Genomic DNA, 27,580 nt, shown 5'->3' with positions numbered 1-27,580 from the left:
TAGATGCCTTGTTGTTTGCTCACAAAGACAGAGCTTAAAACAGATTTCAGGTCCCCTGGACTGAGAGAGGACTCTATCCACTCTACACTGATGTCTGTGTAATTAGTTGCTGCTGCTGCTGCTTCTACTTCTTCTTCTTCTTTTTTTTGACAGAGTTTCACTCTTGTTGCCTAGGCTGGAGTGCAGTGGCACGATCTCAGTTTACTGCAACCTCCGCCTCCCGGGTTCAAGCTAATCTCCTGCCTCAGGCTCCCGCGTAGCTGGGATTACAGGCAGCTGCCACCATGCCTGGCTAATTTTTTTTTTTTTTTGTATATTTAGTAGAGATGGGGTTTCACTATGTTGGCAAAGCTGCTCTCAAACTCCTGACCTCAGGTGATCTGCCCGCCTCAGCCTCCCAAAGTGCTGAGATTACAGGCGTGAGCCACTGCGCCCCACCGGCGCATAATTAGCTTCTTTACCTTCGTGCATATTCATTCCCTTCTACTTTCACTTTCTCCAGTTAGAAACTATGCCAAGACATGATATGCTAATACCCAACCTCCTTATTCAGTACTTAACCAGTTTGCCTATTATTATCTGTTTCTTCCCAACAAGACTGTAATTTCCTGGAGAGCACAGGCAGCTTCTTTAGGTCCCTCATTAGCACAGGCCAGAAGTAGGCACAGAACACTAGCTACATCTAAATTCAGAAAGCATGTTGGAGAACTGGAGACTGGCTGAGCCTGCGCTGGTGGGGAGGACAAAAATGAAGTGGCAAAGTTAGAAGAAAAAGCATGAAATAGAGAATAAAAATTTAGGGACCAGCTATTTTGTTCACTGGTGTATCCCTAGCACCAAGAGTAGTGTCTGGCATATATCGGAATTCATATGATTGTTGAATAAATAAGTAGCTAATTCATCTATGAAAATAGCATTGGTTCTGCAAGAAATTTTTATAGAAAAATAACCTATAGAAACGAATGACGCATAAAGAATTAAACTACAATACTAAAAGTACAAGGGGGAATGGGGAGTAGTTTTTAACAGTATATATAGCAAGTCCATGGTACCCAGGTTTCTGCTCAATAGGGACACATTTTTTGCTCCATCATTAGGCAGGTTGTTTTTCTTCAGATAAAATATTTAAAGTTCTTTGCTATCTATAAACAGCAGGCAAAACATCGAGCCTTCAGAATAAAAATAAGATAATATACTCAATAAAGAACACCACATACAAAAATCAACTCAAAATGGATTAAAGACTTAAATGTAAGATCTGACACTAAAAGTACTAGAAGAGAACATAGAGAAAAGCTCCATCATATTAGGATAGGCGAGGTTTTTTGGACATAAATCCAAAAGCACAGGCAACAAAAGCAAAAATACACAAATGGGGTTACATCAAACTAAAAAATGTCTGCAGAACCAAGGAAAAAATCAACAGAGTGAAGAGATAACCCATGGAATGGGAGAAACATCTGAGAAGTGATTAATGTCTGGCAAGTGATTAATATCCAAAATACATAGGGAACTAAAACAATAGGCGGAAAACAAATAACTGTATTAAAAATGAACAAAGGACCTGAATAGACATCTCAAAAGAAGACACACAAATGACCAACACATACGTGAAAAAATGTTCAACATCACTGATCATCAGGGAAAATGTAAGTTAAAACTACAATGAGCTATTACCTCATACCTGTTAGAATGGCTATTACCGAAAAAATGAAAAATAAGTGTTGGAGAGGATATAGGGAAAGGGGAATGTTTGCACACTGTTGGTGGGAATGTAAATTAGTACAACCATTAGGGAAAACAGTAGGAAAGTTCCTCAAAAAATTAAAAGTAAACTACTGTATGATCCAGCAATCCCACTATTGGGTATACACCCAATAGTGATTTGACTTTTGTATATGGTGTTATTTATTGAGTACATTATCTTACTTTTATTCTGAAGGCTCAATGTTTTGCCTTCTGTGTATAGATAGCAAGAAAATGAAATCAGTGTGTCTGATTTCAGACATACTGCTGTCTGCCCGCCATGTTTATTGCAGCATTGTTCACAATAGTCAAGAGATGGAATCAATGTAAATGTCCATCAATGGATAAACGAATAAAGTATAAATACATATAGTATAAACACAATGAAATATTATTCAGCCTTTTGAAAAATGGAAATTGACAACATGGATGAACCCAGGAGACATTATGTTAAGTGAAATAAACTAGGCAGAAAGAGAGAAATATCCCATGATCTCACTTATACGTAGAATCTAAAAAAGTTGAACTCATAAAAGTAGAGAATAGAAAGGTGGTTACCAAAGGTTGCGGGAATTAGAGGGGTTGGAAAGATGTCAGAGGATATGAAAGGATTCTTCCTAACAAGGAGGAATAAGCTCAAGAGATCTACTTACAACATGGTGGCTATAGTTAATAACTATGTATTGTATTCTTGAAAATTGCTAAGAGAGTAGATGTTAAGTGTTCTCACCACAAAAATATGTGAAATAATACTATGTTAATTAGCTTAATTTGACCATTCCACAATATATACATATTTCAAAACAACATGTATATGATAAATATATATATAATTTTTAATTTTTTAAAATTAAACATAAATTTTAAAGGTACATATAATAAAAATAAAGAATACCCAGTTGGGAAAGCTCAGGTATAGTAGGCAGAATAATGGCTTCCCAAAGATGTCCATGTCCTAATCTCCAGAACCTATGAATATGTTGATTTTTAATAGCGTTGAAATAGCGAAGGGGAATTAAGGTTACAGATGGAATGAATCAACTGACCTTAAAATAGAAAGATTACCCTGGAATACTCAGTGAGTTCAGTGCAGTTACAAGAATCCTTAAGTGTGAGAAAGGCAAAAGTGTGAGCGTCAGCATGAGAAGACATGAGAAACACTCGACCGGCCATTCCTGGTTTTGAAGATGGAGGAAGGGGCCATGAGCCAAGGATTGTAAGCAGCCTCTAGAGACTGGAGGAGGCAAGGAAATTGATTCTCCCTTAGAACCTCCAAAAGGAACCATCCGTCTGGAGACGTACCCATCCATTTTTACTTCTGACCTCCAGAACCGTAAGATAAAACTTTATGTTGTGTTAAGCCACCACCTTTGTCGTAATCTGTTACAGCGGCAACAGGAAATGTATAAACTCAGGTTAAAAGAAAACAGAGCTGCAGAATCACATAACTCCTGGCAGAACTTCGGAACACGTGTTGGTTGGGACTGGTTGTGAGGGTTTGGGAAAGGTAGGAATTAGTTTCTGCCAGAGACAACTGAAATAGATGCAATGCTCAACTAACTTGTGCATGATTAAAGACTTTAGTTGTTAATGGGTTGAACTGTACACCCTCCCAAAATTAATATGCTGACATTCTAACCTCCAGAACTCATAATGTAACTTTATTGGGAGATAATAGTACAGAGATAATCAATTAAAATGAGGTAATTAGGATGGACCCTAATCCAATAAGACTAGTGTCCTTATAAAAAGGGGAAATTCAGGGGCAGGGCACGGTGGCTCACGCCTGTAATCCCAGCACTTTGGGAGGCCGAGGCAGGCGGATCACGAGGTCAGGAGATGGAGACCATCCTGGCTAACACAGTGAAACCTCGTCTCTACCAAAAATACAAAAAAAAAAAATTAGCTGGGCGTGGTGGCGGGCGCCTATAGTCCCAGCTACTCGGGAGGCTGAGGCAGGAGAATGGCGTAAACCCAGGAGGTGGAGCTTACAGTGAGCCGAGATCATGCCACTGCACTCCAGTCTGGGCGACTGAGCGAGACTCCGTCTCAAAAAAAAAAAAAAACGGGGGTGGGGAATTCAGAGACAGATATATACAGGGAGAACACCACATAAACATGAAGATAGCCATCTACAAGCCAAAGAAAGAAGCCTGGAATCGATGCAGCCCTCATAACACCTTAGTTTTGGACAACTAGTCTCCTGAACTGTGAGACAATCATTTCGTTGTTTAAGCCAGAGGTCACCAACACCCGGGGAGCAGACCGGTCGGGGTGCACAGCAGGAAGTGAGAGGCAGGTGAGCCAGCAAAGCTTCATCTGTTATTTACAGCCACTCCCGACTGCTGTCATTACCTCCTGAGCTCCTCCTCCTGTCAGATAAGCCATGACATTAGATTTTCTTTCTTTCTCTTCCTCTTGTATTTTTGGTAGAGAGAGGTTTCACCAAGTTGCCCAGGCTGGTCTCAAACTCCTGAGCTCAGGGCGATCCACCCACCACCTCCTCCCAAAGTGGTGGGGTTACAGATGTGAGTCACTGTGCCCGCAGGCATTAGATTCTCATAGGAGCGTGAACCCTATTGTGAACAGCTCATATGAGGGATATAGGTTGTGAACTCCTTATGAGAATCTAACGCCTGATGACGTGAGATGGAACAGTTTCATTCTGAAACCATCTCCCACCAACCTCATCCGACCCACCAACCTCATCCGCATCTATGAAAAAATTGTCTTCCACAAAATCAGTCCCTGGTACCTGGTGCCAAAAGCCATGTAGTTTGTAGTACGTTGTTACAGCAGCCCTAGCAAACGCATACAGTAATGGAGGCACTGAAAGAAAAAGCGCATGATTTTCATTGAAGAAATACTTCATGATGTCTCATTGAAAGACCTAGCTGCCGCCCCGCTAGCTGTCAGTGGAGACTCCGGTGTACTAAGGGGGAAAAACCGGGTAGAAAGCACAGAGTTCCGTTTCCAGGTGTATTTCAGTTGAGCTGTGCTGCACATTATAGTAACTCGACTCCTTTATTGCCACAACTACTTCCCACCCAGTGGCAAGGAAGTGTGGTCTCATAGGTATAAGAAATTCCAATGTGGAGAGGACTCTTTACAGAAGGAAGCAACAATCGCATAAATGAAAGAAAGAAAGAAAGGAGACAAAGGGGGGATGAGGGGTTGATAGAGAAAAATGAAAGAGGAAAAAAGACGTTAAAAAGAAAACAGAGGTGAAACCTCGTCTCCACTAAAAATACAAAAATATTAGCCGGGCGTGGTAGTGGGCGCCTGTAATCCCAGCTATTTGGGAGGCTGAGGCAGGATAATCGCTTGGACCTGGGAGGCGGAGGTTGCAGTGAGCCGAGATCGCGCCACTGCACTCCAGCGTGGGTGAGAGAGCAAGACTCCCTCCCCCATTCTCCCCACCCCCCAAAAAAGAAAGAAAGAAAACAGAGATTCAGTGAACAAGGGATAGCACATCACGCTGTACCCTTTTTAATCATGGTTATTGATATCTCATTTAAATATCGCAACAACCCTGGAAAGTAATTCCCGTATTTATGCTTTGCAGTTGAAGAAGCTGAAGCTGAAAGCAATGAGCCCATGGTCTGAAAGGCTATGCAGTCCTCTGACAAGTAATTCCTGTAAGTTCATTCTTTCCCTCCCCCCTCTCCTGATGTCCCCCTCTCCAGGAATAAACAGAGGTCCCCCATTCCTGGGTTTTCTCATGTTTCTCTCCGCACCAAATCTGCTGAGGCAGGTTTAGTCCCTTACCATATAAAAACACAGAAGCCAAACCCCACAAGATGCTTGTTCCGAAGAAACACAGGTTAATTCACTTGGTGATTTGTTTGTTCACATAAACACAAACAGCAGATCACAACCGTTCCGCTCCCAGCCTCTTCCCTTTTTCTCCCTCCCCAACTGCAAAGTCCACCCGCAGCTGCCTCGCCGCCATTCCCCTCCCACCTTCTTTACCTTCCCCGCCGCGCCCGCCCCCCATACCCCGTTCACTACCGTGTCCCTCCTGTGGTCACTCCGGTTTCAGGTGGGACCGGCCCAGTCAGAGGGGAAATAATGACCGGGTTGGGTAGGGCAAGGTGTGCCAGCCTCAAGGAAATGCTTTTCAGTCCCTCCTTCCCACTGCGGGGCGTGGCTGCCGGCAAAGGATGGAGCTCGGGCGGGCTCCCGCGAAGGGAAGTCTGCGGGCTCCGAGGTTTCCGGGACTCGCCACACGCGAGCCACAGGAAATCTCTGCTGAAACTGTAAAAGCTGGACTTGTTGCTGATCTATAGAGATCGCTAGATGCCAGGTATCACGGAGACTCCAGTCCAGGTGAAAACGGAGTCACGATACAGGGCAACAGCGCCACCTCACGGCCGGCCCCAAAGCAGCGGCCTCCATTGGCGCCTAAAAATAGTCAGGATTCACATTCAGGTGGATTATTCTGCACCAGGAACGTTCTCCACCTGAAGGCTTTGCCGGGGTGTTCCAAGGTAATACTGACAGGCCGGGAGTGGTGGCTCACGCCTGTAATCCCAGAATTTTGAGAAACCAAGGCGGGTGGATCACCTGTGGTCAGGAGATCGAGACCAGCCTGGCCAACATGGTGAAACCCCGTCTCTACTAAAAATCCAAAAATTATCCGGGCGTGATGGCGGGCGCCTATAATCCCAGCTACTCAGGAGGCTGAAGCAGGAGACTCGTTTGAACCCAGGAGGCAGAGATTGCATAGAGCCGAGATTGTGCCACTGCATTGCAGCCTGAGCGACAGAGCAAGGCTTCGTCTGAAAAAAAAAAAAAAAAAGTACTGATCACTGCGGAGACGTGGGGGAACCTATAAGGAATTAATGGGAATTAAAATCCCAAGATTACGTAATTGATCATTCATTTAGAGCGCGCGCGCACACACACACGTAGATGTAGATGTAGATGTAGATGTAGATGTAGATGTAGATGTAGATGTAGAGTGTGTGTGTGTATCCCATTATGTCCTGGGTTCTCCTCTGGGGAAACAGTGAACGAATAAGTTATGTTACCTGCCCACATGGAAACTAAAATAATAGAAAATACTTAAGACAATAGATAGCTGAAGGAATTCTGTTAGATATTAACACCTAATACAAATTCTATTAAAGAAATATGGGTCATAGGAAACTTGAATATGTCACCAGTTTGTTCAGCATTGAACGCATACGAAACACAAACTGACATTCATTAGAGCAAAAAGAACTTGGGTGCAATGTAATGTGGAATATTTAGGATTGAGATATGTCAATTCTCTAGAGCTTTCTCTATTGGCATTTTCATTTCATTTGGGGCTTTTTAAAAACAGGATGAATTGTACTTAATGCCACTGAACTGTTCATTTTTAAATGGCTAATGGTTGACTTTATGTTATGTGAATTTTACCTCAAAAGGAGAAAGGAAGACATCTCATCAGTTAGTTGTTCTTTCCATCCTTTGTGTCATAAGTGATGAATCAAAGCCAAATGAACTCTTTGGAACTTCATATGATGTAATTTTCTACTCTACCTCCCCAAGCATGCTCCTTGATGACAGATAAAGTGGTTTACTCATTTTTTAAATTTCTGCAGTGTATTGCTAGATACTCATTCTGATGCACAGAATTTTGTTTAAAATCTCGTTACTGTTATGGTAATAGAGGTTATAACCTCTAGGATTAAAAAATATATATATATGGTACAGAAAGGGGAGGCAAAATTTTACTCTCCAATTTTGTTGAGCAAATCAAATAAATTATACATTAAAAACATTTCGAGATAGAGAAAACACTGGAAATGGTAATGCCCAGACACGGAAACAACTAAGTACCACATAGTCTGAGTTAAACAGCAGAAATACACAATGAGGTATATATGTATAGCTAGTCCCACACATTATACTCATTAATAAGATGGTTAGAATATCCATTATTTCTCTGTTCAAGTTTTCATTCCCTTGTAATTTCAATTATTACCTCCATCTCAAATTTATGAGCCTCCAACTCATTGTCAACGATGCTTTGGCTCCAGTGTTTCTACCAGCTCATTATTTCTGCCTCATTATTAATTCCGTAGGAATTTGTTGAATGCCCATTATCTCTCTGTCCAGATTAAGTACTGAACAGTAGTGGGAAGTCACACTGAAATATACATTGGAGGTCTCTTCCTTCTCCAGTTTAGTCTACATGAATCCTAACTGCCAGATCCTGCTCTCCTCTAAGCTGTTAAAGCCATCCATCCATGTGTTACTTAGTATATTCGTATATTCCCTCTTGTATGATTCTGCAGTCGTGAGGAAGGAATCTATTGGTTTAGTGGGGTGGAATCCATTTACAGAAGGCATGGAGGAATTCCTGGAAAGTCATTCATTATAAGAAAAAAGCAAATCAAAGCACAAAGGTATTTTCCACTAACACGAATAGCTTGGGGTTCAGCATTGTGTCTGCATCTCAATGTCCTTTGGCCAAGCCCTTATGAAATTTAACAGAGTCCTAGTGAGAGGGGACTCTAAGTACAACTGGTAGAGTTATTTCACAGAAAAATACAACAGCAACAATAAAACTGTATGAGACCTTGTGTACACAAGGTAGCTTTGCTCTGGAACTGTTTTCAAGGGAATATAACACAAAAGCGAGGCAGGTGAATTCTTCCAACTTTATCTGGAAATGCAGCTCAACTTTCACAAAAGGGCAAGCAGTGGCTACTAGTGGGAGGTAGCTCCACATGGGCCTGAGGCTTACCTGAAAGACTTAAACTGGCACAGAGGATCAGAGTCCCTTTGATGAAAGCTATAAACAGAGTCAGCGGTAGAGTCACTGCAGCAATGCCTGGCATCTAAATGGAGCTTCCCAGGCATTTAGAGAACAGTAGACATCACCAGAGGAAATCTAAGACAAGAAAAATAGTGGATTCTATGTAGCAGCTAGGATTTGGGACTGTGAAAATTTATGAGGTCCTCTACTATCTTGAGGATCTTCAGGGACAGTTGGGGAAAGGATCTTTTAAGAAAAACCAGAGGTTCTGCAACCAACTAAAGGCAGTGACAGAGTATGGGAAATTACTACTGATATGACCTCATGTTTAACCCTGGTTGGTATACCCTACAGAATATTGATCATTGGTAAGCTTCCATGTACATGTTGTTTCTTTTTACATTATATATTAGTTTTCTATTGCTAACATAACACATTACCACAAACTTAGTGGCCTAAACAATATAAATTTTTTATTTTACAGTTCCATAAGTCAGAAGTTAATATAATTCTACGTGGGTTAAAATCAAGGTATTATCAGGGCTGTATTCTTTTCTAGAGGTTCCTGGGAAGAATTTGTTTTCTTGCCTTTCCCAGCTTATAAAAGTCTCCCATATTCTTTGGTTGATAGCCTTTTTGTTCCCCCCATCTTCAAAGCCAACAGTGGCTGGTTGAGTCCTCTCACACCAGGTGTGTGTTTCTGTGACCATTCTGCCATTGTTGTGTGTCCTGCTCTCTCTCTGACCACAGGTTAGAAAGTTTCTCCACCTTTAAGGACTCACATGATGAGTAGATTGGGCCCACAGGATAATCTTCTTCTCTGAAGCTCCATAACCTCCGTCGCATCTCCACTGTCACTTTTGCCATTACAGGTAGCATAATCGTTACTGGTGGAGGGTGTCCAGGTTCTCGGCGTTTTGAACAAAGAATTGGACAAAAGGCACAAACAAAGCAATGCAAGTAAATCACAGATTTATTAAAATAAATTACACTCCACAGACTGACCAGTTTCGAGCAAGTGACTCAAGAGACTGGTTACAGAATTTTCTGGGGTTTAAATATTCTGTAGAGGTTTCCTGTTGGTTACTTGGTTTAAACCCTAAGTAAATGAAGTAGTGGCCAGCAACCAGTCTGATTGGTGATGCAAAATGACCAATCGGAAGCTGAAGTGAAGTTACAAAGTTACACATGAAGACTTGGCCTGCAACCAGTCTGATTGGTTGCAGGAGGGGACCAATCGGAGGTCCTTTCATCCGCAACGCAGAAAAGGGTGGAGGGGGGAGTTGCAAAGGAAGTAGCCCCTGATCGTTTTCTTACTTGGGTGTGGAGAGGTGGGGTTTTCCTTTTGATTCAGTTCTAGGAAGTCGGAGCCAATCGGCCTTAGGTTCCCTGCCTTTAGACCCTATTCTCCTGCCTCATAATCACAGGTTCTAAGGATTAGGGTGTGGACATCTTTGGGGGCCATTGTTCTGCCTACCACACATTCTTGGAAGAGCGTGCAGTATAAGGTCCATGTCTTACACCTCTTCATAGTCTCTGTTTCCTGTAAATACTAAAAAATCAGTAAATGTTATTGACCATAAAAAACGTATACCACTTGCCAACTACTTTTATTCTCAAGAACATTCGATCTCCCTACGGATTAAAAAAAAGTGATAATTAAGGATATGATGTCAACCATTTGGGTCCACTCATTTTTTTCTTCTCGTTTTCCTTCTTTCACCAGGATTCTCATACAGTTGTTCAGTTGAGAATGACCGTTTAGAGTTCACTGACCTACAGCTAGATTCCAGAGCTTGCATCAGCTTCAGCAGGTTGACCTTTCTGGGCCTCAGTTTTCTCACTTGTAAAATTGAAAGGTTAGACTACATTAGCCTCAGGTTCTTGTCAGGGTTCATATTCTATGATCCTCTAAACATTGCATGCACAATCTCATCTCCCCCTAACTCCTGCCTGCTAAAGCTATTGCATGCTATGGAACATCTCAGGCAGGTAGACATCCAGCTTTGTCTACACTTCTTCAGTGCTGAGGACCGGCCACCAAGTAGCTTATTCCATTCATAACACCTGATTATCAGAATTTTTTTTCTTATACTTAACCTCTCTAACCCCCAATTTGTTTACAGGTAAAATGAAACAAAAAAGGCCTAACTCACAGAGTTGTTGAAAGTTCAAATTAAAAAAAAAAATACTGAAAGTACTTCTTGAAAATCAAAAGCACTATATAAGTGTTAATTGACATATTATTATTACCTAATATTGTTAATAATAACGTACGTTTCTATTAATCTATACTTGTGCAACCTATGGTGGATTGTACATCTCTCTTGTAAACACTTTATTTGTTCATCTCAGTCCCCTTCAGGTAAAACATTAAAAATAATTCTGAATCAAAATTCTGACATTATCCCTTTCTAGCTATATTACTGAGATATTTTCAACTACATACTTGATTTTTTTAAAAAGCACCCTTTTTATATTATTTCCACCTACTTCACTGATAAAGGTAAAAAGAACAGAGTTTTTACAATACCACTAAATAATTATCTAAATGTTGGTACTTAATTCAATAAGCAGTCTTTAAATATGATTTTCCAAATAGCTATTGCCCTCCCTAATGGACTGTAAGCTTCAGGTTAAGAATACTGTATCCACTGAGCTGCTCAAATCAGGAAGCTGGGAAATGCCACATAGATGCTGTTCAATCTTTTTGCCTCCATTTCACGTAATCAAATAGCAGTAACAGTTGCACCTTCTGAATCTCTTTATCTTGTCTCTCTTCTCTCTTACATTATCTGAATTCACCCCTCTTCTTTTCCTGCCTCAATTTCTGTAAGAGTCTTCCAACTGGCCTTCACTCCTCAATCTCACCTTCTAATTTTTCATTTTATTGCCAGCGTATTTTTCCAATGAGTATGTCTTACCATGCAATACCTACCCCCAGTTAAAATCTTTACAAAATAAAATTTCTTAAAGATGATTTCTTACATCATTACAAAATAAAATTTCTTGATGGTGAATCTCCCTTAACCCTCACCTTATCTATACTTCCTAATATCCACCAATCATACTACATATTCATTTTTTCTACAAAAACCAAAGAAACAAGTACTAAATCCTCTCACCTGACAAGCATTTGCACACTCTGTTCCCTATGCTTGTAATGCCCTTCCCCTCCTAACTTATTTAATAATTCCCATCTAGCTGTTTAGGATGTAGCTCACCTCTGAGAAGTAAATGGTCCCTGAGCTTTACTCTGAATCCTCTCCTATACAGACTGTCCTTCTTTCTTCTTGTCACCAGGGTGTTTCTCATTTGTAGTTTCCTTGTCTGTTTCTTCTAATAGACTATATTCTCCCTAAGGACAGAGACGCCAATTTATCCTATTTAGAGACCCTTGCAAAGTGCCAGGGTGTGTTTGTCAAATATTGGAGGAGTATAAGAAAAAATGATGGTCTTACATTGAAGTCTCAAAATACTTTCAGATTTATCATTTTGTTAGATCTCTACAAAACCTTAGTGAGGCAGAGAGGACAGATACTGTAAAAAACATGTAATTTTTATTGAGATTCAGTGATTGTGTCTTGTCCGTAGTCACACAGAAAGTAAGCTGCAAAGTCAATATTTGCCAAATTAAATGCTTTATTAAATACATGTTTGTACCCAAATACATAAAAATTGCTAGTAAAATAAACTTAAAAAATGTAACTATGTGCTAAAGCCTCTAAGAGGTAATTAAGTAATGCATTGAGATCAGGAAGCCCAAATCTCACCAAGGATTCATTTATATCATAATAATGCCGTGGTCTGAATACAGTCCAGAAAAAAAAAAAAAACTAGAGTGAATTTTTTTATGTGTTCAACATTACCAAGGGGAAATATGCCTTTATAACATGATATGAACACTTTGTGTAGCATAAAGTTGCTATTACTACATAACACAAGATCCCCAATACTTCCTTCCCCAGGTCTCCCCAAGAAGACTTTGTCTCCCTGGCTTCCCAGTATCTTTCAAAAACTCTAAACATATTCCCGGAGCAATGCACTTGTGATTTATTGTTCCTAGAACACTCTGGATTTCTCCTCAGCTACCCGCCACCATCACTTCCTTCAGGTCTCTGATCAAATGTAATCTTATCAGTGAGGCCTTTCCTGACCACCCAACCCCACTCCATCTTGGCACATATAGTCATCCTTGCCATTATTTTCCCTTTAGAGCTTATCATACCCAAACATACTATACAATTACTTCTTTATTTATCATCTTTCTTCCTTAACTTTGTAAAGACAGAGTCCTTTTTGGTTCACAGAAGTATCTCCAAAACCTAAAACAGTATCTGGTACATGATAGCCCCTTAATAAATATTTATGAAATGGATAAGTGAATGAGTCAATGATCCGTGGGATGTATTTCCTTCTGGGTTAAGCATGAGGTGTAGTTGTACATTTTGGAAGCAAATTATTTCACTCTTTTTATAGATGCAGTTCACTTATAGCTACTTGTATTTCTTAGAAGTGAACTTGTTACAAAATATCAGAACCAAAGTTATGGCCCATTTTTATTATGTATAGGATTCATGGCTAACATATTGTGCTCTGCCTCAGTTTTAACTTCAACCTATTTGCCCTTTACTTCATGATGTTTCCAATTTACTTATTTTTATCTTTTGTGTCATATATGTCATATGTATACATATATATATATTTTATATATATAAAATAAAATCTTAAGATGCTTTACTATATATAGTATATAGTAAATATAGTATATATTAAATACAGATATAGCATACAGTAAATATATAGTATATACTATATAGTATAGTAAATATGGTCTATAGTATATACTACATATAGTGTACTATATATTATATATACTATAGTAAATTTAAGTATATATACTATATAATGTATATATTGTAATATATTTCAGTATACTATGTATAAAGTATATATAGTATATCATATACTATATAGAGAGTAAAGCATCTTAAATTGTTCTAGAATAGGAAGGAGAAAAATTCAATAAACGGAGGAAGATTTTTAAAGTTATTAAAATGTCACTTCTTATAAATGATTTTTGCAAACATAGTATTAAACAATCCTTGGGGAACTAAAAATTAGCAGTTTATGAACGGGCAAAGCTAAAGACAGATCTCATTTTCACCATGCTGTGCCCCTACAAAATGCAGCATGAAGAGGCAGTTAATCTTTTCATGGGTTCTTCCTTTTGCCTTGCACTGACAATGTAGCATGAACACAAAAGCATGGATATTGTCATCAGAAAGACCATGGTTGAAACCTAAATCCACCTCCAAACAGTTCATGCTTTGGAACTGTGGCAGAGATTGTGGTAGGTTCTGCTCACCTCACCTGTTTCTTCCCTGTAGGTGCACTTTCCCAGCACCCTCTCATCTGGGTAGGACCATGTAACTAGCTCTTGTCCAGAGACCATAAGCATTAGTGAGTTGTCACTTCCAGTCTGAAGCCCAGGGGCTCCCTCATTTCCCTACCTACTGGCTGGATGAGCACAGAACAGGCTAAAACCATGTTAAAGGTGATAGAGCCACCGTGTGAAGGAGACTTTATTCTTAAGTAGCGACCGGAAGGAGAAATGTCCAGAGAGAGCCACCAAACCAAACACACAAGAAAAAATATATGAAGCCACTGGAATTTAAGATTGTTGATTACAGCAGCTAGCATTATCTTGAGGAATGCAAACATATTACAATGCAAGGGCCACTATTTTCCACATCAGTAAAAGGGAAATAGAATGTGTTTCAGTAAAGGTAAAAGACAGTATATTTACAATGCTTGATATTTTGGTTACTTTGGTAGGTAATATGTAAACCAGGAGGAAAAAATATATGTGTCTTGAAATATATGAAAATAAGGTTTTGCTAAAATTTACTAATATTTTATATCATGAAATGACAGTGGCACCCTCACTGGGTCTGTATGTCACAGGGCTGTGTATTATGCATGGAAGACGAGATAGTCATCTAGCATCCTGGTGAATAGGACAGCAATACATGGAATGAAGGGGTTGCTCAGGTGCAAGATGCATTTGTTCGTACCTGTTTAACATAATGCAGCCTATGATGATATCAGTGTGGTTTAGTTTATAAAATAAAAACCAATAAATAGTATGATCTTAGTACATAAAATGACAGGAGTAATCATTATAATTACTTGTTTTTACTGCTATCATCTGTCAAAATACTCAAGAGTTATCACATTCAAAATACTATTCATTTTTCCCTTTACACAAAGTCAAGTTTCCCACTCTGCGCTCTATTCTTTGATAAGTACTGGCAGGAATATGCTACTTAGCAAACAATATCCCATGACTTAAATAATATGATATAAAATAAACATCAATCCTCTATATATGTGAGTTTCAAATCCACAGATTCAACCAATTGCAGATTGAAAATATTCATTAAAAAATGGATGATTGCATCTTTACTGAACATATGTAGACTTTTTCCTTGCCATTACTCCCTAAACAATATGGGATACCGATTGTTTATATAGCATTTACATAGTATTAGGTGTTATAAGTAAACTAGAGATGATTTAAAGTATATGGGATGATGTACATAGGTCATATGCAAATACTATACTTTATATAAGGAACTTGAACATCTGTGAGTTTTGGTATCAGCAGGAGGTCCTGGAAGCAATCCTCCGTGGATACGGAGGAACGACTGTACTTAAACACTACGTCTATACAATGAATATATCTTACGTTACATGATAAGGGAATTGGAGAGGAACGAAAACAAAGATGCACATAAACACAAATGTATTCATGGCAAAATAAGGAGGAAGTACTCATGACAATTACAGTCCTTATTTCTGTAAGCAGTCAAGTGGTTGTAGCTGGTATTTGTAATACCGTCTTTCGCTACCTTTTCTGTGTTCCCTTTGCTTTTAGCAACACCTCAGCTGGTCATGATTCTTTATCAGGTGGTGTGACCAAAACCTTCATTTCTGAAGGATCTGCCCCCTTCGTCCTCCTCCCTAGACTGGGTTGCTATAGTTTCACTGACCTTAATCACAGAGCATGTAATCTAAGAGATGCCCTAAAGGATCTACTGTATTCCAGACATGTTTTCTTCCTTATTTCCATTGCAAAGCAGTTGTTGCATTTTGCCTTAGGAGTCAGGATCTTCCTCTGCTAAGGTCAGTATTCACATGGGACACAGGAGAAGTCTATCCATATAGCTCTTCTGCAAATATTTTTTGCCACCAATATTCCAATCATGTTCCTTCCAAATCCCTGAGCATCTAGTGAAACCATTGACCACAGCCCATAAATCAGTACATAACCACATGTTTAGCCATTTTCTGTTACAAGCAAAGTAAACAATCAGGTGCACTTCTCAAAGTTCAGCCCACTGGGGGGTTTCCCTTTACCACTGTCCTTCAAATGATGTTCCATAGAGGGGCTTTAGGGCTGCAGCTGTGTAATTTCAGGTAGTGCCTGCATATAGTGCAGAACCATCTGTAAACCAGACCTAAGTCTTCTCTTCCTCTGACCACTGATCACAGGGAGCTCCCAGTGAAGCTGTAAGTGTAGGCTGGGAGAGAGAAGGCAGTATAGTCGGAGTGGGCATTTTGGCCACTTTTCATGTAACCTACTTGTGCCTTTAGGCCTGCTCAAGTCTGATCATGTATATACCACTTCCATTTGATGATGGAGTATTACTGGCATACCCAATTTTATGGGTTGAGGAGCCAGATAACTCCCAGTTCATGGTGGGGGGCTCAGGTCCAGTTAAATTCGTGGCCCATAATTAAGCAGTCAGTCTCTACTAGGCCCAGTAGCACACCAAGAGTTGTTTATCATAAGAATAATAGTTATTTGTGGATGATGGGGCAGGGCCTTGCTCCACATAATCCTAAAGACTTGTCCTATGATTCACCTAAGGGAGCCTGCCAAAGGCTCCAAACAGCATCCTTATCTGCCACTGATACTTCAAGCTCCATATGGCCCAAGTAGCAAAGCAGCTTGCACAGCAGCCTGGACCCATTGCAGAACCTTGTCTTGTTCTGGGCCATACTCAAAACCAGCAACTTTTCAGCTCACTTGTAAATGGGCCAGAGTAACACACTCAAATGAGTAACATGTTCCTTAAAAATCCAAAGAGACCCACTAGGCATTGTGCCTCTTTCTTGCTTGTAGAAGAGGCCAGATGCAACAACATATCCTTCACCTTAGAAGATATGTCTCAACATGACTCGATTTATTTCCCACCCTCTGACATATAAATTTCTTACCAATAAGTCTAGAATAGTTCCCACTTCATGCTCATGAGGTTCAATCAACATAAGTCATCAATGTAATGAACCACTGTGATATCTTGAAGAAGAGAAAGTCAGTCAAGATCACTGAGAACTAAATTAAAACATAGGTCTGGCAAGTTGACCTACTGATATGGTTTGGCTCTGTGTCCCCATCCAAATCTCATCTCAGATTGTAATCCCCACATGTCAAGGGAGGGACCTGATGGGAGGTGATTGGATCATAGGGGCAGTTTCCCCTATGCTATTCTCATTATAGTAAGGTACTTCTCACGCGATCTGATGGTTTAAAAGTGGTGCACTTTTCCCTGCCCCCTACTCCCATGTAAGATGTGCCTTGCTTCCCCTTTGCCTTCCACCATGATTGTAAGTTTCCTGAGGCCTCCCCAATCATGCAGAACTAATAAAATTTGGTTGTGTCCCCTCCCAAATCTCATCTTGAATTGTAGTTCCCATAATCCCCACATGTCACGGGAGGGACCCAGTGGGAGGTAATTGAATCATGGCGTTGGTTACCCCCATGTTACTGTTCTTGTGAGTTTTCATGAGATCTGATGGTTTTATAAGGGGCTTTCCCCCCTTTTCCTTGGCACTTCTCTTTCCTGCCACCACGTGAAGAAGGGCATGTTTGCTTCCCCTTCCTCCATGATTGTAAGTTTCCTGAGGCCTCCTCAGCCATGCTGAACTGTAAGTCAATTAAACCTCTTTCCTTTATAAATTACTCAGTCTCAGGTATGTCTTTATTGGCAGCATGAGAAAAGATTAATACAGGAAGTGAGTTAAGTAAACCTCTTTTCTTCATAAATTATACACTCTCAGTAGTTCTTTATTGCAGTGTGAAAATTGACTACTACAGAAAATTGATACTGGCAAATTGGGGCACTGCTATAAAGATACCTGAAAATGTGGAAGTGACTTTGGAACTCAGTCACAGGCAGAACTTGGAACAGTTTGGAGGGCTCAGGAAAAGATAGAAAGACAGGGAGAATTTTAGAACTTCCTAGTAACTTGTTGAATGGTTTTGACCAAAATGCAGACCAAAAACCTCTTTCCTTTATAAGTTACCCAGCCTCAGGTAGTTCTTTATAGCAGTTGAAAATGGATTCGTACACCTACCCTTTAGCTGAGACAGTGAAAGTGCATTAATGGCATCGTCAGGAGAAAGCAAACTGCTTCTGGTGAATCTTATGAACAGGTATGGAGAAAAAGGGATTGATAGATCAATAGATGTATACCAAGTATCAGAGGATAAGTTAATTCGCTTAAGCTATGAAACTATATCTGATACTGCAGCTGCAACTGTAAGCATCACCTGGTTAAGCTTGTGATAATCCTCCATCATTCTCCAAGATCTATCTGCCTTCTGGACAGACCAAATATGAGAGCTGAATGAGGATGTGGGGGAATCACTGTCCCTGCATCCTTCAAGTTCTTGATGGTGGCGTGAATCTTGGCAATCCCTCAGGGAATGCAGTATTGTTTTTATTTACTATTTTCCTAGGTAGAGGCAGTTCTAATGGCTTCATCTTGGCCTTTCACACCATAGTAACCCTCACTCCACAGGTCAGGGAACCAATGTGGGATTCTTTCAGCTACTAATGGCATATGTCTATTCCAGCTATGCATCTGGAACTGGGAAGACCACCAGATGGATCTGGGGACCCACTGGACCCACTGTGAGATGACCCTGAGCTAAAACTCCATTGATCACCTGATTTCCATAAGCCCCTACTCAGACAGGTAGGTCAAAGTGATATTTTGGGACTCCCAGAATCAGTGTTTTCAAAACCAGTGTCCAGTAATCCCCCAAATGTCTGATTATTTTCCCCAGTGATTTTTACCCCAGCAAAAGGCAGTAGATTTCTTTGTGGAGGGCTTGGAGAAAGATTAACAGTATACATTTTTGATAGGGTACCAGGCTCCTCCCTCAAAAGGACCTGGACTCCCTTTCATTTAAGGGGCTCTGGGTCTGTAAATTGGCTCGTCTGGTAATCGATTGAGGAGCCAGCCATGACTCTCTGTTTATATGATTCAGCTTAGATTTTTGTTCACTTGACCTAGAACTTTTCTGCTTAAACAGGTAAAAAATGTAGTAGACTTTCTATTTGTTTCCCTTCTAAGAGCACTATAAGCAATTAGCTAATATCACAGGTCTACACAAGTCAGACTATTCTGATTACTGCTTTGACTCTGATGCCCTCTAATGTAACTACGCCCAACTTGCCTTCGCCCCTGCTACCCCAAGATCCAATTACTCCTACTGCATTTAGGTTTCCCAATTCAGTGACTGCAGTTCCCACTATGAGGTCTGGCCGATAGAGAGTAGAGCAATCAGAGAACTCTTCAAGGATGCCAGAACTTCCTTCACAAATTTATTTCTTCCAGTATTGCTGAAAGATATGTCTTCTGGACTTCTCAGTGTGATATGTCTTAAATGACTCATTCACTCTAATTCTAATATCCCGATGCCTTTGGATTTCTTCCTCTACACTAAACCAAGGCATTTTCTGTATTTCCAATTCGCTCATGGTGAACCACCTTTTGATTAATGTTTTAGTCAATCAATCAAATTAATTTTTAAAGCTCATTCTAACTCCTTGAGTTGATCTGCAACATTAAATGCACAATCTCTGCTTAGTGAGCCCATGTCAATAAATTCGGCTTGATCCAATTTTATGTTCCTTCCATTATCATCCTATACTCTTAGTATCCATTCCCACACATATCCCCTGGATTTTGTGTGTATGAATTAGAAAACTCAGGTAGCTCATTTGGAGTGTAGTGCACCTCCTCAGGGGTCATACTTTCTGCCTCACCCTTAGGGACCTGCTGGGACTTGAGTCTAGTTGTAGGTCTAGAAGAAAATAAGGGTGTTGGGGATGGGACCTGAGAATCAGCATTGTTTCACTGGGCCACTGTCTCAGGGAACGCAATTACTGTTTTCTTAGGCAATTCAGGGTTAATACCACTGGGGGTGAGGATGCCACTGTATTGAGCATGGGGGGACTGCTTCTTCTGGAGTTGAGGGGACCACTTCTGCTGGGGCTAGGAAGACCTCTTCTACTTGTAAAGAATGCTATAAGAATTGAGGGACTCAATGTCCCCAGCTTCATCAGGGTCTTCCCACACAGCCACATCCTAATGTATAGGATCCCATGCTTTTCCATTTAATGCCCTCACTTCAATACAACATACCATGCAAAGCTGGGAATTCAACTTGCTGTGTACTCGGCCAGTCACAGGATGAGGTTCTGCCTTCGATTTTCAGCAATTTCAGTCCTACAGCTACAGGAGATGAGTCTCCTTCAGCTCAAACATAAAAACTCTTGAGACAGTTATGTAGTACTTAAGCTGGGATTTCATATCCCTAAGCTCATCCTTTTCTTTCACTACTTTGTCTAGCAACATAGGAACAACCAACTAACATCATTATTTTCCTTAGTTTTCCAAAAATGATTGAAAGTATCATATACATAGTCACTTAGCTCCTTGCTTCCTTGTAAGTGGTGAACTAGGAGTACCCCAGTAGAGAGATTTTGCATATCTCCATAAACTATCAATACACTATCATTCATGCCATACACTATCAATGCTTTATTTACTACTGGAAGTAGTCATTAGCATCTTTAAATCTAATCAGATTAGAGTGAATTCTGGGAACTCCAGAAGCAATTCTGAAAACTCATCCTTAAAATTCTGTTCCTCTAGAAGCACTCTCAATACCAAAATCTCTATTAGGGTTCTCCAGAGAATCAGAACCAGTAGCATATATATATATATACACATATATAACGTATATATACATATGTATATATTATACACATGTCACATATAAAATGTATATATGATGTATATATGTATGATGTATATATGTGTACATATGATGTATATATGATGTATATATATGATCTATATATGATGTATATAAAAGATTTATTATAAAGAATTGGCTCATTATAGAGGCTGAGAACTGCTTGCCGTCTGTAAGCTGGAGTTCCAGAGATGCCAATGGTTTAATTCAGTCAGAGTCCAAAGGCCTGAGAGTCAGAGGAGCCAGTGGTATAAATACCAGTCTCAGGCAAGAGAAGATGAGATGAGATGTTCCAGTTCAAGTGGTGAGGCAGGGAAAAAGGGGCAAATTCCTCCTTCATCTGCCTTTTGCTCTATTCATGGCTTCAGTGGATTAGGTGATGCCCACACACACTGAGAAGGACAATCACTTTACTGAATCCACAGGTTCAAATGCTAATCTCTTCTGGAAATACTCTCACAGGCATACCTCAAAATAATGTTTAATCTGGGTACTCTGTGGCCAGTCAAGTTGACACACAAAATTAATCATCAAAACCTTCCCAACTACAATGAACTTCATAAAGGAAGGTCTCAATACCCACCAAATGCTGCTTGTTGGGGATGATGGAAATGATTAACAATTGCACATGCCATGAGCAGTCATTTAACCTTAAAATTTAACCTTAAAAAGAAAAAGGAAAAGGACTAAGCAGAAAAAGTAGGAGGAAAGGCTCTGAAAGTTCTGAGTCTGTCAAGAAAATGACTTTAGGAATAAAAATAATAAGGAAAAAGTCATTATCAGCACACTTTACTTTCACATCATCATCAGGGTTATCTCAAACTGTACTTGTCAAAAAGGATCTAATACCACAGTTTAAATACACTTTTTCTAAATAGAAACTAAATGACCAGAACGAGCAAGGTATTTGATCCTTGTTTAGCTTCTCTCTTACCTATTTTGGTCGGCTATACTTATGATACAATGTCATTGGCACATGCTTGGATTACTCTACATTGGCTGTGGCCTCCACTATCCTTTGCCCTACAATTATGTAGAGGTATAGATTACATGTCTCAGGCAGTGAAACATAATCCCTAGATGAGACCAGGACAGAGCCATCCACAAAAAGACAATGGCATATTCTAGTTGAGGGAGAGCTGGGATAGTCTGAAATGTCTTCCCCTTTACCTTTAGTTGAAAACCACATTGTTCCTTTCAAATATGCTGAAACCACATTCTTGAGTGAGCAGCCTGAGGTTATAGATGATGAGGGTTTTAGACCTGAACCTAGATCTTGCAGCTCCTGAGCTTATTCTCCATCTAGCCTACTTTCTGTGAATTTCAGTCTTAAAATACATTTGTGTAACCAGCATCCACAACATTCTCATTTCCTAAACGGCAACAAAAGAGACTAGCGAGGATTGTTGTGGAGGCCTAAAGCAATGTTGAGAACATTGGTATTTAATGTGTTGTTCATTTATGCAAGAGAATTTAAAGATAACTTCATACCATGCTTCTCAACATTTTTCACAACATTTTTATAATCTTTCACTTTGCCTCACCGAATTTCTCTGATTTCCGCAGTAGTCAAGACAGGTTTTGGTTAGATTTACTTGAGTCCACAAGGCAAGTTTCAAAATGGGTGAGGTGTTTTAATTGGCTGGTTCAAACCAGGTCTTTTGGCCACGCCAGTCAGCATATGGCCCCAGTTCCCTTGTATCCCCCAAAACTCAGCAGTTATCATGTTCATAGAGCAGAAACTACTGGACCTACATGATTAGATGGTCTTTCTGTTGGTCCAAGGATAAATAACTTAATAATATCACTAAAACCACTAAACAATAGCAGAGTTATTTTTAAGAGCCCATGGAACATTCACTAATCCTAAACCAAACAAAACTCAACAAATTAAAATCATCAAAATGATACACTGTGTGTTCCCCGATTATGATGAAATAAAAGTAGAAATTAATACCAGAATAACAGAAAAACCAACAAGCATTGGAAATTAAACACCATACTTCTTAATGGGTCAATGAAGACGTTTCAAGAGAAATTTTAAAATACATTAAACTGTATGAAAATATGAATACAACATTTGAAATCTGTGGGCACAATTAATGCCATGCTGAGAAGGAAATTTATAGCATAAGTGTTTATATTAGAATAGGAAAAAAGTCAAAAATAAATAATCTGAGCTCCAGTCTTAAGAATCAGAAAAAGAACAAAATAAACCTAAAGTAAGCAGGAAAAAAGAAATAATAAAGAACAGATGTCAATAAAGTGTAAAACAGAAAACCAGAGAGAAATCATTAAAACAAAAAGCTGGTTCTTTGAAAATGTTTGATGAAATTGAAAACCTCTTATGAGACTGATAGGAAAAAAAGGGATGCAAATTACAAATATCAGTACTGAAACAGAGATTTTACTACCATCCCCAAAGACATAAAAGGAAAATCTAAAAAATCATTATAACTCTTCATACATACATGTGGTAATACTTTAGAGGTAATGAATTCCTTAAAAAGCACAAACTACCAAAACTCCCCCAATATAAAATAGATAATTTGAATAGACTTGTAATTGTTACATTTGTAGTTTAAAAATTCTCAAAAAAAATCCTCTATGCTCAGATGGTTTCACTGAAGAATGCTACCAAACATTTAAAGAAAATTTAACATCAATTATACATAATCTCTTCCAAAAAATAGAAGAGGGAGGAACACTTTCCATCTCATTTTATAAGGCTACTGTTAACTGTGATACCAAAACCAAACAAAGACAGTACAGAAAAAAAGAAAAACTACACACCAGTATCCCTCATGCATAGAGGAGTACAAAACTTCAATAGAATATTAGCAAGTTAAATCCAATAATATATTTAAACATTATACAACATGACCAAGTGCATTTATTCAGGGAATGCTAGGCTGGTTCAATATTTGAAAATCAATCTAACCCACCATATTAACAAGCTAAAGGGGAAAAATCATGTGATCGTATCAACTGAAGCAGGAAAAGCATTTCCCAAAATCTAATAATCATCCATGATAAATACTCTCAGCGAACTAGAAAACAGAGAGGATCTTCCTGAACCTGATAAAGAAGATCTACAAAAGCACCTACAGTTAACGTGATACTTAATGGTGAAAGGCTGAATGCTTTCTCCCTAGTATTGGGGAAAAGGCAAGATTATCCACTCTACTATTCTTAGTTAATATAACACTGAATGTCCTCACCAGTCAGCACAGTAAGAACAGAAAATAGGCCGGGCGCGGTGGCTCACGACTGCAATGCCAGCACTTTGGAAGGCTGAGGCGGGCGGATCACGAGGTCAGAAGATCTAGACCATCCTGGCTAACACGGTGAAACCCCGTCTCTACTAAAAATACACAAACAAATCGGCTGAGCGTGGTCGCGGGCGCCTGTGGTCCCAGCTACTCCAGAGGCTGAGGCAGGAGAATGGCCCAGCTTGCAGTGAGCCGAGATCGCGCCACTGCACTCCAGCCTGGGCTACAGAGCGAGACTCCGTCTCAAAAAACAAATAAAAATAAAAATAAAAATAAAAAATAAAGAACAGAAAATAAATGAATAAATGGCACACAGATTTTGAAAGGAAAAAAAAAAAAAAAAAAAACTGTGCCTACTTGCAGATAACATCATCTACCAAAACATTTCCTAAAACTGTTAAGTTCAGTGAATTTGCAGCATAAAAGGTCAACATATACAAATCTATTTCTATACACTAGCTATGAACAGTAAAAGCTTATAGTACCATTTGCAATCACTAAAAATGAAATACTTGGGTATAAGTCTAATTAAATATGTACAGAACATATATGCTGAAAAGTAAAATGCTGACGGAAGAAATCAAAGATTTGAATAAATAGATGTATGTGTTCATGGATTGGAAGACTCAACATCAATTCTCTCCAGACTAATCAAGGGCTTAACACATTCTCTATCAAAATCTGAGCAAGATTTTTTTTTTTTAGAAACAGATAAGCTTATTCTAGAATGTACACAGGAAGGCAAAATAACTAGAATAGCTAAAACAATTGTGAAAAAGAATAAAGTGGGAAGAATCACTCTACCTGATATTAAGATTTACAGTAATTATGGCAATATGTTACTGGCAGAGAGATAACAAACAAGACCAGTAGAACAGAATAGAGACTCCAGAAAAAGACCCACAAAAGCAGAGCCAACTAGATTTTGGCAATGCTATAGAAAAGCTATGCAACTAAGACAGTCTTTTCAACAAATGGTGCTGGGACAACTGGACAGACACAGGTGAAAAACTGACCCTCAACTTAAACTTCATATCTTATACACAAAGACGAAGAAAAACATGGAAGAAAATCTTTTAAGACCGAGGCTAGGTAAAGAGTTCTTAGACAGAACACCAAAAGCACAATCAATAAAGGAAAAAAAATAATAAACTGGAGTTCACTAAAATTAAAAACTTTTGTTCTACACAAGATACTGTTAAAAGGGTAAAGACAGCTAGGTGCGGTGGCTTACACCTGTAATCCCAGCACTTTGGGAGGCCGAGGTGGATCGATCACGAGGTCAAGAGAGCGAGAGCAGCCTGGCCAATAGGGTGAAACCCAGTCTCTACTAAAAATACAAAAATTAGCCAGGCATGGTGGCACGTGCCTGTAGTCCCAGCTATGGAGGATAGGGCAGGAGAATCGCTTGAACCTGGGAGGCAGAGGTTGCAGTGAGTCGAGATTGTGCTACTGCATTCCAGCCTGGGCGACAGAGCGAGACTCCATCTCAAATAAATAAATAAATAAATAAAAATAAAAAAAGTAAAGAACTCATCTAGATTACATAAAGAACTCCCAAAATTCCAACAGTAACAAAAACCAAACAGCCCAATCAGAAAATTGGTAAAAGACATGGAAAGACATTTCACCACAGACGCTAGATGGCAAATAAGCATGTGAAAATATATTCAACATCATTAGCTATTAGGGAAATGCAAATTAAAGCCACAATAAATATCACCTCACCTATAAAAGTTAAGCAAATAACAGTGACAATACCAAATGCTGATGAATATGTTAAGACACCAGGTCTCATATGCTGCTGCCATGAATGTAAAGTGACATAGCCTCTGTAGTAGTTTGCTAGGGCTGCCATAACAAAATACCACAGATTAGTGGCTTACACAATAGAAAATCCTTTTCTCAGGTCTGGAGGTTGGAAGTCCAAGATCAAGGTGCTGGCAGGTTTGGTTCACCCTGAGGCCTCTCTCCATGGCTTGCAAATGGCCTTCTCTTGCAGCTTCTTTACATGGTCATCCCCCTGTGCATGCATGCTCCTGGTGTTGCTTCTCACAAGTACACCAGTCGTATTGGATTAGACCTCACCCTAAAATGGACTTATTTTAAACTCATCTCTCACCCCTTAAAACAACTTATCTCCCAATATGGTTACATTCTGAGGTACTGGATGTTAGGACTTCAACATCTGAGTTTTAGGGGGACACAATTAGGCCCTTAACAGCCATGCTGGAAAACATCTTAGGAATTTTTAAAAATACACACACACACACACACGAAAACTTCTTCCCACAATTTTTATTACTCGGGAAATTCTGTTCTCAACTGATAAGAGGGAGTTTTCACCAGTGGTGCCAAGTCCATGTGGCAGGCACAGCAGGCATTGCCTGGAACTCCTTATGTGCAAGTCTTCATGAATTTAACAATGAGATCAATGCATAAAAGAACAATACTATGGCAATAGCAAAGTGGTGATTTCTAGTCTCTTATTTATCACATGCCTCTATTCTATACCCCTTTTACTAGAATACTGTCCAAACTAGAAACATAGGGAGGGATCTGCAAACTAAGCTCCCTGTATTATTTGACCAGTGTGGATCATTCATTAGAGCTTACCATCCCCATTCTGAAAGCCTGGGTGATTCTGGAGCTAGGTCATCAGTTAAAATGAAATGCTTTCACAAAGCATTATGGGAAAATCACAAAGCTGATGAATTCTTATTTCTGCTGCTGCACAAGGTCACCACATTTCCAGAGATTTATATCAGCACCTGTATCCTTTCTAGACTTTTTCTTATTAAACAAGATGCTTATGCCATAATATACAAAATCATTCTTAAGAGATTCTTTCCCATTTTTTACCCGAAACTAGCTTCAATCTAATTTAGCTCTAAAATGTTTCTTTAAAATCTCAAAACATTGGTCTTTATAAACACATTTATCCACTCCAAGAGCAAAAATCTTTCAAACCTTGCATCTTTGCAATAAACACAAGAGCCCTTATAACACTGTTACAGCTGATTTACTTGTGATCTGAAAGCACCCAGCATCACTCTTACACATAGTAGGCACTCAAATACTGATCCGCATAGTGCTGTTTTCTAATAGGTGCAGTGCCATCAAATATGAACAACCACACAGTTAAGTTGTGATTGCAGTATGACAGAGAGCCTTCCGGTTAATTTCTGGCTGTGGTCTCACCCCAGTAGCCTGTATTTCTTGATAAAGCAATCCAAGGTCCCTGGTTTGCTGCTGTGAAATAACGTGTTTTCGGCCCATCCTCACATCACATCCAATTTCTGTTCTTTCTGTACCTACAACCAGTGTGTTTTCCCCAACTCTGCATTCATCATTCCATTTTTTTTCTCCAGAAATAGAATAGCTACAATCCTGAAACAGATAATAGTATCTAGAAGTAAGGATATTGGGATTGTATCAGGCAAAATGTTTGCAATGGCCATTAAGATACCCTCAATATTCCATCATAGAAGGCTAGTACAATTATGGATAGTTATGTAATGGAATGTTATATAGTCAATACAAATGATGAGAGGACTCTACACATGTTGATAATAGGAAAAATATTAGGTGAAAAAAAAGTCGGTGCCAAAAAGTATATGGTACATTTAAAAAATTTTAAAAAGTATGTTTGAAATATTCTATACTAGAATAGCTTTAAAGTGAGCAGGA

At 39.4% G+C, this 27,580-nt stretch overlaps 1 protein-coding gene across 1 annotated transcript in view; it reads right to left on the bottom strand.

The window, feature by feature from the left end:
- STYK1 (serine/threonine/tyrosine kinase 1) overlaps window positions 1-5,898 on the bottom strand; it is a 56,459-nt gene extending 50,561 nt beyond the window's left edge. Inside the window, exon 1 of the mRNA XM_033222900.1 lies at window positions 5,758-5,898. The gene's annotated coding sequence lies outside the window, so the exon portion shown is untranslated. The remainder of the gene's footprint in view (window positions 1-5,757) is intronic.
- Window positions 5,899-27,580: the final 21,682 nt, after the last annotated feature.

The sequence above is a fragment of the Trachypithecus francoisi genome, unplaced genomic scaffold (assembly GCF_009764315.1).
Source record: "Trachypithecus francoisi isolate TF-2019V2 unplaced genomic scaffold, Tfra_2.0 Lachesis_group11, whole genome shotgun sequence".
Taxonomy (NCBI): Eukaryota; Metazoa; Chordata; class Mammalia; order Primates; family Cercopithecidae; genus Trachypithecus; species Trachypithecus francoisi.
The sequence above is the reverse complement of the archived record's forward strand: the minus strand, read 5'-3'. Positions and strand labels throughout refer to the sequence as shown.